General features: G+C 45.3%; 1 protein-coding gene across 1 annotated transcript in view; it reads left to right on the forward strand.

The window, feature by feature from the left end:
* The first annotated feature begins 314 nt into the window (after window positions 1–314).
* The window catches only part of LOC128335588 (uncharacterized proline-rich protein-like), a 128,082-nt gene continuing 115,734 nt past the window's right edge, over window positions 315–12,662 (forward strand). The window contains exon 1 of the mRNA XM_053274131.1: window positions 315–424. The gene's annotated coding sequence lies outside the window, so the exon portion shown is untranslated. The remainder of the gene's footprint in view (window positions 425–12,662) is intronic.

Below are 12,662 nucleotides of genomic sequence, written 5' to 3' on the forward strand. Positions count from 1 at the left end.
ATGCCAAGCAGGTGCATAGGAAGCCGGTGGCGGCGTGGGTGCCACCCACCGCCCCAGGCGCGTAACAACGATAGGGCAAGGGGAGACAGTTGTCTGGGGGCCCCACTGCCTGGAGGGGCACCCCAGAGGCACCTCACGTGACTCCCCATTGCCCCCTGCCCAGCCCCAAGGCTCCTCAGCCACTTGCCCTGTTCGCCGTCTCTCCAGCTTGTTCTCCTGGCCGGCAATCCAGCAGCAGACAAGCTGCAAAGAGCTCCTTTTCTCCCGCCTCTCAGCTGATCGGCGGGTGGGCGGGGCTTCCACGGAGGTCTGGTGTAGGCCTCTGTGAAGCCTGAACTCCAGTAGGGCCCAAGCCAGCCAGGAAGGAGGAGGCAGCCAGAGTGGCCACCACTGGTCTCTGCAGCAGAAGACCCCCTGCTGCCAGGTAGAGTGTGAACTCCTTTTTGTGGTTACCTTCCCCACCCCCACCCCCACCCGGATATATAGGGATCTGCTTGCCATAGGGCTTTGATATGGGGGGGGGGACTGAGAAGTCTCTGAATATTTATTTTTAAACAGCTTGGAAAATTTGCTGGCTTAAAAAAAACTATCTAAAAAGTCCTATAAGTGGCTTGTTTCATGGCAGAAAATTACAAAAACTTCTGGAAGAAACAGTATTATATTTATTTTATTCATTCATTTATAAATGCACTTATGTTCAAGTTGTTTTGCAACCCAGAAGGTCTGAGTGAGAACTGTGAAGCATGCCTTCTGCTTTTATTTTATTTTATTTTTCTTGTGTGTGACCTGCTCCCCAATAACTTGCAGGGACTTCAGGGTAAATCTGGCCAACATGTGAATGCAGCACCTCCCTTCCAGAGGAGATGTGTGTTAAAGGGCTTTAAAAGCCTCCTGTGAAAAACCTCCTGGAATCAAACTTGACTGAATTTGTTCAGAATTCTGAGAAAACAAACATAGGCTCACCCTGCATGGTTGAAAGTCTCCTTGGCTAATCTGCAGCGAGGGGCCCATTTTAATCATTCATCTTTCTAGTGTGTTCTAGGCATTAAAAGTAAAACAAATGTATAGTACTCAATGTATATCACTATATATTGTGACGTGTGCGTGTGTGTATTCAGTGAAATGTATTTCCAGGCAGCATACTTATTTTGGAATATCAGACTTAAATCCTTGGGGGCCTGGGGTGTGCGGAGGCCCTGGACTTTGAGTGGGGGGGCCCCATTTTAAAATCTTGTCTCTGGGCCCACTCCAACCTTGCTACGCCCCTGCACCGCCCGCTAGCCACCCTAGCCATACCCCCTGTGCCTGACATCAGATGCAAGGGCTGTGGCCATACCCAGAAACAGGACTGGGGGGCCCCATTCACAAGGGGCTCCAGCCATTTTGGGGTTTCCTTTCCCTGCCTTGAAAGGCCAAGAGACGTCCGGCCCGGTTTGTGAGAAGCTTCTTCAGCCAGCACTGGCTTCCCAGGCTGGCTGGGGATGTGTCTCTCTGTCTTCTGAGGTCGGGATACGTGCTCCCAGCCAGGCGGGAAACCCAGCACTGGCCAGAGGTGCGCTTACCCCCGGACCTTGGGGCCCCGGTCCGTAGCCTCCTAAGTCGAAGGGGGGCCTCCAGATGTCCTGGGGGACCTCCTGTCACCCCAACACTGCTTGCGCCCACCACTGCCTATGCCCGCTGCTGCCCTAGCTGCTGTGCCACTCCTTGCCCCTTTTTCAGCCTTTTCGTGACCGGGGCTGGGGTGCGGGGTGAGCTGAGCAGACCTCGGCCTCCCCTCTGGTGGCGGCACAGTCACTGGTGGGCCCGTCCGTCTGGGCCTTCAGCGCCTGCGCAGTGTGAATATTGAGCTGTCGCAAGCCTGCAAGCAGCGGGCGCAGGCAGCGGGTGGTGGGGCAAGGAGTGGCTGGAGGCCCCCCAGGACAGCAGCCCCCCAGGATGCCCAATGAAGGTTTGCATTAAAAAAAATTTAAAAGGGGGTCTCGTGGCAGGGGGCCCCTCTAAAGCCCTTCTGGTCTGGGTGCCCAAATTACCTAGGTGTGCCCCTGGTGTTGGCTGAAGCGCCTTGTGAACGGGGGCCACACGGCCCCATTCTTACAACTCATGAGTGGGGCTTGTGCAGCCCCATTCCTGCATATAACCATGTCCCCTGCGTCTGATGTCAGATGCAGGGGGTGGATGGGGCAACTGCACAGGAAGTAGCAGCCCGGTTCTCAGTTTATTTACCCTGAGCCTTTAACATGTTGGTATAGAGAGTTTGCCCATTCAGTCCTTTAATGGCCTTTCCGGGATGCTCTTGTCATTATTAAACAGATGTTAATTAAGAAAAGAGCCACTTTTATCCTGGGACCCCATATCCAGCAAATTCCCAAAATTCTCCCCTGCTTGTTTAATAATTATGGGGTATGATTATGATAATGAGTTTAGCTCCGATTTACACATTAGCCATGCATTTTAATGATCTGATTACAGAAATGTGAGATAGTGTAGATTTAATTTTAGACCAGGAAATGTACTGGCAGGCTAGATTCAAAAGGAGCCGGGTTGCGGGAGCGGAGAGTGGGGGAGACCGAGCAGACTGGCGAGAGCTGTAGGGAATTATCGTGAAATAAATCCCAGCTTTGTAATGAAATAACTAGAACAGAATAAAATATCAAAACCATTGTACACCCTCGAATCAATGCTGAATACACAAGGTTTGCTGAATGACATGAAACAAAGCAGTGTTCCGGTAGCAATTCCTTTAATACTACCAAGAGGGTCCCTGGGAGATGGCTTCTGAAGACGAATTCTATTTACAAACGCAAACTCTTGCTTGCTTTGTTTTCTGAGTTAACACCTTCAGATGAAGAGGAGAGTAAATGACCTCCTTTCTTTTCATCTGACTTACATTTCTTTTCATCTGTCGTACCCTTGATTTTATCCATCTGTCTTGCTTCTTGTCCTTCGATTTTATCAAACTCTGCTTAGAAAATGCCGCTACATTTTAGTGCACATAATGCTTAGTTTTTATGGTTCAGGTAAGGTAATTAGATTCCTTTCTGTCTGTCTCCGTTTGCTGGCTTGGAGTCTGTGAAAGTAATTTTTCTTTAACGTAAAGACAAGACCGATCTCTCATATTTTGGAGAAAACAACATTGTCTTATTAGGTGCTCTTTATAGTTATTCTAAGTGATGAGCAATTTATTTTGTGCAGCATCCTAGAAAATTAGATGATCCTTAAATCAGGAGCTTGAGAGAGAAGCAGTTTGCTGATGTACTGACTGACTTGGAGAGGAAAAGATACATCTAGAAAGATTCTGTTCAGGCTTGGGTGTGGCTTAGAGAGAACCGATTTAAAAGGTGTTCAGAAGAATGTGGATAGGAACATAGGAAGCTGCCTTATACCGAGTCAGACCTTTGGTTCATCTCACTCAGTTTTGTCTACCCAGACTGGCAGCTGCTTCTCCAAGGTTGCAGGCAGGGGTTTCTCTCAGCCCTATCTTGGAGATGTTGCAAGGGAGGGAACTTGGAACCTTCTGCATGCAACATCCAGATGCTCTTCCCAGAAAACGGAAATATCGTACAGTACTTACACATGTAGCCTCCCATCCAAATGCAAACCAGGGTGGACCCTGCTTAGTAAAGGGGACAATTCATACTTCCAACCACAAGACCAGCTCTCTTCCTGGATAACAGCAGAGTTTCAAGAACAGAACTAGAACAATCTGATGCTTGTTGTGAGCATTCTGGCTTGTATTTTAATGGGCAAACCCGCCCAAGCTCAATTCAGAATTAGCTAAAATTATGGATGTAATCATGAATTCTTAAGAACATAAGAAAAGCCCAGCTGGATCAGGCCAAAGGTCCATCTAGTCCAGCATCTTGCTTCATGCAGTGCCAACCAGGTGGATGCAGGGAAACTCGCAAGCAGAGAAAATAGGGCAACTACCTCTCCAGTTGGTGTTCCATCACACCTGGGGTCCAGGGGCATGCCCCCTCTGATCCTAATGGAAATATACAGCTATCCAGAGCTAGTAATTGATAGCCCTGTCCTCCATGAATTTGGCTAATTCCCTTTTAAAGCCATTTGGATTGGTGGCCATCACCACATCCAGTAGCAGCAAATTCCATAGTTTAACTACAAGTTTTGCAAATAAGTAATTCCTTTTGTCTGTCCTGAAACTCCCACCATTTAGCTTCAATGGATGACCCTCAGTTCTAGTGTTATGGATCAGAGACTAACACTTCTCTCTGTCCTTCACACCGTTTTCAATTCACACCGTTCATAATTCACACCGTTCATAATTTTGCACACCTCTACCATGTCCCTGCCTTCTTTCTAAATGAAAAAGGTTCAAACACTGTAGTCGTTCCTCATAGGGGAGTCGCTCCAACCCCCCCAATAATTTTGGTTGCCCTTTTCTGCACCTTTTCTAGCTCTACAATATCCTTTCTAAGGTGTGGTGTCTAGAACTATAGGCAGCATTCCAACTCTTGGTATAAATCTCTCTTTGTGCCAAGCTGTTTTAAAGTATGATTGTGTTGTAGGGGTGTGTATCTTTTTGGAACAAATGCAGCCCAATACACCCCCTCATTCATTTTAGGTTCCATCATTCCAATATGAATGGGCTGGTGAACAAATAGGGTGAATGGCAATGAATGGGGAGTCCATTTTCAGAACCCGCATTTGCTGTCATTTATTTCCCAATTTTTTTTTGTTCCTGACTACTGATCTGGTATCGCCATGGCTTTGACTCCTAGCTTCTGGCATGACTCCTGGCTTCCTGCATGGCTCTGACTCCTGGCTTCCAGCATGACACCTGGCTTCCAGCATGGCTTTGACTCCTTGATTCTGGCTTTTGGCATGGCTTTGATTCCTGGCTTCTGTCTTGACCCTTTGACTTTACAGCTACTGAGTTTTGACCTTCTGCATGCTACTGATGCCCAGATCCTGTCTCTATACTCTGCTCTCATTCCTGATGGATTACCTGGCTAGACCCCTGTTATATACTTGGCTTCTGGTTTCTGTCTCAGCCCTCCTGTTCTAACATGTTGGTTTTTCACATTGTCACTTTCCCTGGTTATTTCTCTTCAAATCACAGAACTGGTTGGGTACAAAAGACTGCTTGATCCAGCCTAGTGATGTTGCTGCAGTTCAGAGTTATCTGACTGGGAATAAGGATTTTCTTAGTTCACAATGCCCATGTGCATTTCTAATTGAATATCAATTAGATTTGCTGGCTTGGTTTCTAATACTTTCAGTCCTGGTTTCTGGACTCACACCTGCAGGTACAGCTGCCCACAGCCCAACTGATTCGACACTATTGAGCCCTGGGACACAGTGATAGGAATCTCATAGGAGAGTGTGGATTAAAAACCATCCATTCCCAGTAAAAAAATTAGATGTTGCCCTGACACAAGTTTGCAGACGAGACTAACCTGGAAATATCCATATATCTACAAATGATAATGAACCCCTCTCCCCAGACCTCGGCTCAAAGCAAAGCTCAGATGGTCCCATGCACTGTTGCTGTGATCAGTCCCATGATACAGGCCTCGTAGTCTCACTAAGTCAACTAACTTTGTCAATGGCAATTAGAGAATCGACTGTTTTATCTTCATGCAGAAGATGTTGTCTTTAATGACAGCTCCCCAGCCCTATTCTTTACTGTAAAGGTCTCAGATTTGCACAAGATTCTGTGGAAACACTGCCAAGATGTGAATGTGGCAAGGAGTTTAGATAGATTTCCCAAAGGATGATTGTATGTTTATTCACCACATTTCTGTACTGCCTGACCTTTGCATCCCTAGCTGGTGTACAGAAGTTAAAGTACAAGAAATATAGAATTGGATAAAATGATTCAAAAAATTTGATGACAGAAAGCCAATTAAAATTAATTAAAGGCCTGAGAAAACAGGTGTGTTTTAAGGCTCTTTTTAAAAACTGCCAGAGATAGAGAAACCCTGATTCTAACAGGCAGTGCATTCCAGAGCCCTGGAGCAGCCACAGAGAAGGCCCTGTCCCTACCAAATGAGCCTGTGGTAGCTATAACCTGACCTTCCCAGATGATATTAATCAGCGGGAGGATTCATGACAAAGGGGGGCACTCTCTCTGGACCCAAGCTGTTAAGGGTTTTATATATTTTTTACCATCCTTGGACCCAAGCTGTTAAGGACTTTATAGGTAATAACCAGATAAAGTTAGTTCCTTATCTTCCTCACTGCACGACTCATTACCTGAAAGGCTATGGCTATCTTCTGGGTAACTTCCTTGTTGCACATTCAATATAATTTGTCTAACAAAGGCAACCCCTTGCTTTATCTCCCAAACGCATGTTTAGAGTTGTAAACAATGTAGGCAAATTGTGGCACAGAAACATAGGAAACTGCCAGACTATTGGTCCATCAAACTCAGTATTGTCTACACAGATTGGCAGCAGCTTTTCCACAGTTACAGGCAGGAGTCTTGGAACCTTCTGCATGCAAGCCTGCAGATGCTCTACCCAGAGCTGCTCCATCCCCTACAGTGCTCACACATGCAATCTCCCATTCAAATGCAAACCAGGGTGGATCCAGCATAGCAAAGGGGACAATTCATGCTTTCTACAGGAAATGAATTGATTATCAAGCCAGAGGTTGCCAGTTCAAATCCTAGCTGGTATGTTTCCCAGACTATGGGAAGCACCTATATTGGGCTGCAGTGATATAGGAAGATGCTGAAAGGCACCATCTCATATTGTGCAGGAGGAGGCAATGGTCAACCCCTCCTGTATTCTACCAAAGACAACCACAGGTCTCTGTGGGCACCAGGAGTCGAAACCGACTCGACAGCGCACTTTACCTTTCCCACAAGGCCAGCTCTTCTCCATAAATGATGGGCTTGATAAAGAGTTCTTTGAGATGCAAAGTATCATGGAAGGATAATCCTTTTTGAGCTTTCAGATTAGCAAGTGGTCAGATTCAAGGCCTCTGCTACTAACTACTTTGGTCTTGGAATTGCCAACTGCCTTTGTTTTGTCCTCCAAATCATTGTTGTCCACGTTTTTGTCCTACTCTCCATCAAGATTCATCCCTTCTGAGTATGGAAAATACCCTGAAATCTTAAGAAATGTGTTTGTTTGTTTGTTGAACACATTTCTATACTGCCCCATACACCTGTCCCTGGGTGGTTCACAATCTAAAAACACAACAATTACAACATTAACACAATTAAAGCTGTTTCAACTACAGATAAGAATTCTAAAACCTAAAACTTTAACACTTTAAACTAAAAACCTGACTGAACAGGTATGTCTCTGGGTCCTTCTTAAAAACATCCAGAGAAGGAGAGGCTCTAATTTCATTAGGAAGGGCATTCCATCATCCTGGGGCAATCCTTGAAAAGGCCCGGTTTTGAGTCTCCACCAACCGAGCCGGTGGCAACCACAACACCTCCCCAGATTATCTTAATAGGCAGCGGAGTTCATGAAGAAGAAGGCGTTCTCTTTAAGGAAGAAGAAGGCGTTCTCCCAGCATACAGGGCTTTATAGGTAATAATCAGCACTTTATATTTATCCCGGAAACATACTGACAGCCAGTGTAGTTCTTTTAAAATGGGTGTGATATGATCTCTTCAGGCAGCCCCAGAGACCAGCCTGGCTGCTGCATTCTTGAATACAGTTCAACATATTAGAGCAATCATTACATTTAGCAGCCATTACAGTGCTGCTAGATCAGACCAAAGGCTACCCCTGCTAACTGAGCAAAGAGACACTTTTTAAAGTGGTGATCTTCTTTTATTTAGCAGGGGGAGAGCGACTGGCCCTATCCAACCCCAGCACAGCATCCCTCCAGTGGCTGTTGCTGGTGTCTACCCTATGTTTCTTTGTAGATTGTGAGCCCTTTGGAAACAGGGGACCATCTTATTTACGTATGTATTATTTATTTTTATATGTCAAGCGCTTTGAGAATTTTGTTAAAGAGTGGTATATAAATAGTTGTAGTAGTAGTAGTATCACTGACTCTGGTTAGTGTTCAATTATACAGATTGTATTAGCTTGCCATGTGCTTTGATGGCAGAAATTAAAAAGCTGGCTACTTTTCTTGTAATGTAGGGCCTGGTATTAGCTAATTAAAAAATTGCATGGAACCCTAAAGTCCTCCCAGGATAAACCATAAGCAATGGCTGAATAAATATGTCATGTAAGCCACTGTAGAAATTATAACAAGACAAGACATTCTGGTAGGAACTGAATGGCCTACTTTCCTTTCACTATAATATTAATTGATAATTACCATCTTCACAAGTTAGCCCACTTACGTTTCAAACGTTCATACATCCACTACCTTGAATTGGGGTGGAGGATGTCATCACAAATGACACCATTGAGGTTTCTCTCTCTCTCTCTCTCTCTCACACACACACACACACACACACACACACACACACACACACACACACAGCTGGGAGATCTCATGAGCTTATTCTCCTTAAGGATAGTGAGTGAAAAATAAATGAATAGAATCTTCCAATCCCCCAGACCCACATGGACTCACACAGATGTACTGCAATAAGAATTCGGGCCATGTTGCCTGCTAATTGAATATCATTGCCCTGAGAAGTTCATGTACAACTCAAAACTTTGCAGGTACACAGAGTATGCATGGATGTATAATGAAAATTTTGACTTTACATCGGTTTTTCATCCAAGCCATTGATTTGGCAGGGGAAAGAAGAAGAAACAAAACCTTTACCATTGCCTGCACAGTTCTGTCTGTGTTGTGATTAGTGTCTATGACCTGGACAAAAGGTAGATTACAAAATTGGAAGGTTTGCTAAAAATAATAAGGTGATGTGATAAAGTGCAGCCAACATTACAAGTCAGTTTAAAACCCTCAAAAAAAATCAATTTTCTGTTCAAGTGTTCTCCAATAATGCACATAATTGCGATCCAATTTTGAACTGAGTGGAGGGAAGTCCGTCTACTGCCTGTCCAGCCCCAACTGCAAGACACAGCAGAGAAGATTGACCCCACAGATCAGCTGACATAGTCTAGTCCTCAACGTGCCGTTGGCAACAGCCACACTGCAGAAAAGTATTTGCAGACCAGATTGCACTAAAAGATGACTCCATCATGAGAGTCCTTAGGGCTAAGAGATATGAGAAATGAATTTCTGCACAAATCAATGGAACAACATAATTGATGACTCTAAAAGCTTTCCATGGTACCTAAAGGAATTGGGTCTCACCCTGTGGCAGTCAGCACAGCTCCTGCGACGGTGATTTACAAGGGTTTGGATCCCTGATCAATTTATCCTGGTTAGCTGTAAAACATTTTTGTGCTCTTTTCTCATAAGTGGCTTGATACAAATCCCAGTGCATTTATTTACTTTTCTTTTGGGTCCCTGAACATTTACTGGCTGCATCTGGTTCTTCCATATCCTAAAAGCATGTATGCCTTTTCCTGGGAAATACTCATGAGTTTCTTTTCCCAATAGCCTTTATTGGAGAGGAAGTGCAATTACTTTCAGGGTGGGTATTGCTTTTTACGACTTCAGAAAACAGATCCTCTTCTTTCTTTTACCCTGCTTTCCAAGGACTTGGAGGAAGAGATAAAAATGTTTGGAGGCGAGAAGCTGTCACTGAGGGAGTATCCCTGAAAAGACTTCTTGCATTAATGATGGAGCCTGTTGAAAGGACATAGATCAGGCTGAGAGCTCTGTGCTCAGATTAATAGTGCTTCCTCCCCCTGATAAATGGTGGTTTCTCCTCTGAGACTTTGGCAGGAGGATCACCTTGCAACCCAACAGGAGATCCACCATCAGTCTTGCTGCTGCTCTCTCCCATTTGGAATACAGAAGTGAACAGCTGTTGTAACCGGTGGTGATTCTAGATGATTTTTGTGACTGTCAATATGGGTCCCATTCTGCCAACATTAGCTTGGATTCTCTGTCTCCATCTGGGGAGCTGTCCAGCAGGACAAGGAGAGTGATAGAAAGGTTGGTAAAGTGACACAAGAGCTGGATAAAGTGGATGGGGCCATCCCATGTAACAGATTGCCAAGAAATTTAGGACCGACAAGGGGAAGCACTTTTCCAAGCAGTGCATCTATGGAATTCTCTGCCACGGGATTTTGTGATGGCCACCAACTTGATGGCTTTAAGCAGGGCTTAGATGTGTCCATGGAGGACAGGTCTATCAATAATGTGCCATTGGCTACTAGTCCCAATGGCTACTAGTCCCAATGGCTACTAGTCCCAATGGCTACTAGTCCCAATGGCTATAGGCTATCTCTATGTTGAGGCAGGATGTCTCCAAAGACTAGTTGCAGGGGAGAAACAGCAGGAGAGGGGCATGCCCCCAAATGGTAGGAGATATGGGTGTGTGTGATGTCATCTTAGTTGGGAGAATTGGTTTATGCTATAGCATAATATAGGACATAAGAGAGGATGTCTCCATTTTCATGTGCAAAACATCAATGCAACATGGGACAGTGGACAAGCAGACCCCCACAAGGTGCTCTTCAACAATGGAAGGCTTGAAATATGTAGTTTCTATATAGAAGTCTGGTTTGGGTTCTTTTTTAAAGTGAGGTGCTACAGGTGCAATATATTTATTTCCTGTTATGCTCCAAGGATAACATGGGGCCATAAGGCAGTTGTTCAATCAACCTGTAAAGTCAATACCTTATTTTTTAGCCTACTTTAAAAAAGGAAAGAAAGCTTATGAGATCACCCAGCTAACACTCCCTCCCTCCCTCCCTCTCCCTATCAGCTTCACAATGCCTGGACCAAATTTGGTACAGTTGTAGGGACACATAGAGACACCTCAACAGGATAGTTCATGGTGATGTTATCCACCCCAATTCAAGATGGCAAATGTGTGAATGATTGAGGCACAAGTGGGCTAATTTGTGAACCACCTAAGCGCTGCAGAAGAATTTGGTATAATTGTAGTGACGCATAGGGCACCTTCTCAGTTCTGTAGTGACACATAGGCTGCCTTTGCACACAAGGGCAAGCTGTGAGTCCAACGGACCTGCAGTTTGCCCCCAATCTCCCCACTGCTCATCCAGACGGTGCCAATCTGCAGTCTGATAGACTGCAAGGGGGGGAAGAACTGGTTGAATGGGCTTCCTCCTAGCCATGAAAGAAAGCCACGGCATCTAATTGGAGAAGGAGAGAGGAAGGAGATTCCTACCCTCAACTCCAATTTTACAGTTGCAGCTGTTGGCTGACACAATCCTGCTTTCTGACCTGAGGTTTTGTTGGTGGAACTCTTGTGGAACTGAAGGTTCCAATTCATGTGTGGGGTCGGAAACCTCAGGTTGCTTTTGTGACAGAACTGTGGGTTCCCACATTCGAGTGACTACAAACCTGAACCTCTGGCACAGTTGCCTCCAGTTTGGTGTGATGTCCAAACATGGCCATTGAGAGACCTAAACGGTGTAGTTTGTGTTGATATCACCTACCCCAATTCAAGATGGCAGATGCATGAATGTGTGAGGCAGAAGTGGGCTAACTTGTGAAATCAGCAAAAGGAAAGTAGGTGGATTAGTTCTTACTGGAATGTCTTGTTTAAAAAAATGTGTATGTGAATCAACTATTGTTCTAAAAAGGACTCACAGGGTCTGAATTTCTATGTAGTCTATAGCAGAGCAAAACAAACAGGCAAATAAGACAAAAAAGTCCCAAACCTACTTCAGTGGAGGGCAAAATCTGGGCACAATTGATTTTTCAACATTGCCTGGACTTGCTCTCCTGCTGTTATTTCATCAGAGCCCAGATTACTCTGCTGGCAGGTCACACCTCTGGTACCCTTATGTTGTCACAGAGGCTGCATTCACACATAACAGGAAACCAGAAGTGAAGGAAACTGGAAGTGACTAACTTCTATGTCTGAATTCGTGGAACCCTGGTCCCATCAGAAAAGTGACCCAAGTTTTCCCTTCCCAAACTTCAATTTGAAATCTAGGGTTGTAGTGAATTGAGCTGCCCCTACCTGAGGTTTACAGCCACCAGCATTATCACCGAATGCTGGACTACAGGCTGTGTTGGCTGTAACTGGAGTTGGGGGAGGAAGCTCCTTCCTCTCTCTGGCTATGATTGGCTGTCAGGGCTGTCCTTCATGCCAGAAGGAAGCCCACACAGCCAATCCCCCCTCCTTTATGCAGTCTCCCTGACTGCAGTTTGGTTCCTGTCCATTTCATCCAAATGTGATAAGGTAAGCACGTGAGGAGGAGGGTGGAACTATGGTTCCATTGGATTCTTGGTTCCCTGTTATGTGCGGATGTGGCCACTGAGTCATCTAAATTCAGCAACATCTGGACAGAGCTTGTCTGGGTGCTCCAAGGCCATTTTGGCTGTTGCATCAGTTTGGGCTCCTGCTAAGATCTGCCAAAATTTTTGGCTCTCCGAAACAATGTTCAGGATCTAAGCGTTTCTTTTTCAAATCCAGCAGAGTCAGAATCTTCATGGTTTGCATTTGCAACTCCATCAGTTCAAAGAGTCAAATGGGTAGCAAGCATAAACTGTCCCTTTTGCTCAGCAGGTTCCACACTGGTTTGCATTTGAATAGGGACTACATGTGTGAGCACTGTAAGATATTCCCCTTAGGGCAGGGATCCTCAATGTTGGGCCCCCAGATGTTAGTGGACTTCAACTCCCATAATCCCAAGCCCCAGTGACCTTTGGTTGGGGATTAT

This window comes from Hemicordylus capensis, chromosome 11 (assembly GCF_027244095.1).
Source record: "Hemicordylus capensis ecotype Gifberg chromosome 11, rHemCap1.1.pri, whole genome shotgun sequence".
Lineage (NCBI taxonomy): Eukaryota > Metazoa > Chordata > Lepidosauria > Squamata > Cordylidae > Hemicordylus > Hemicordylus capensis.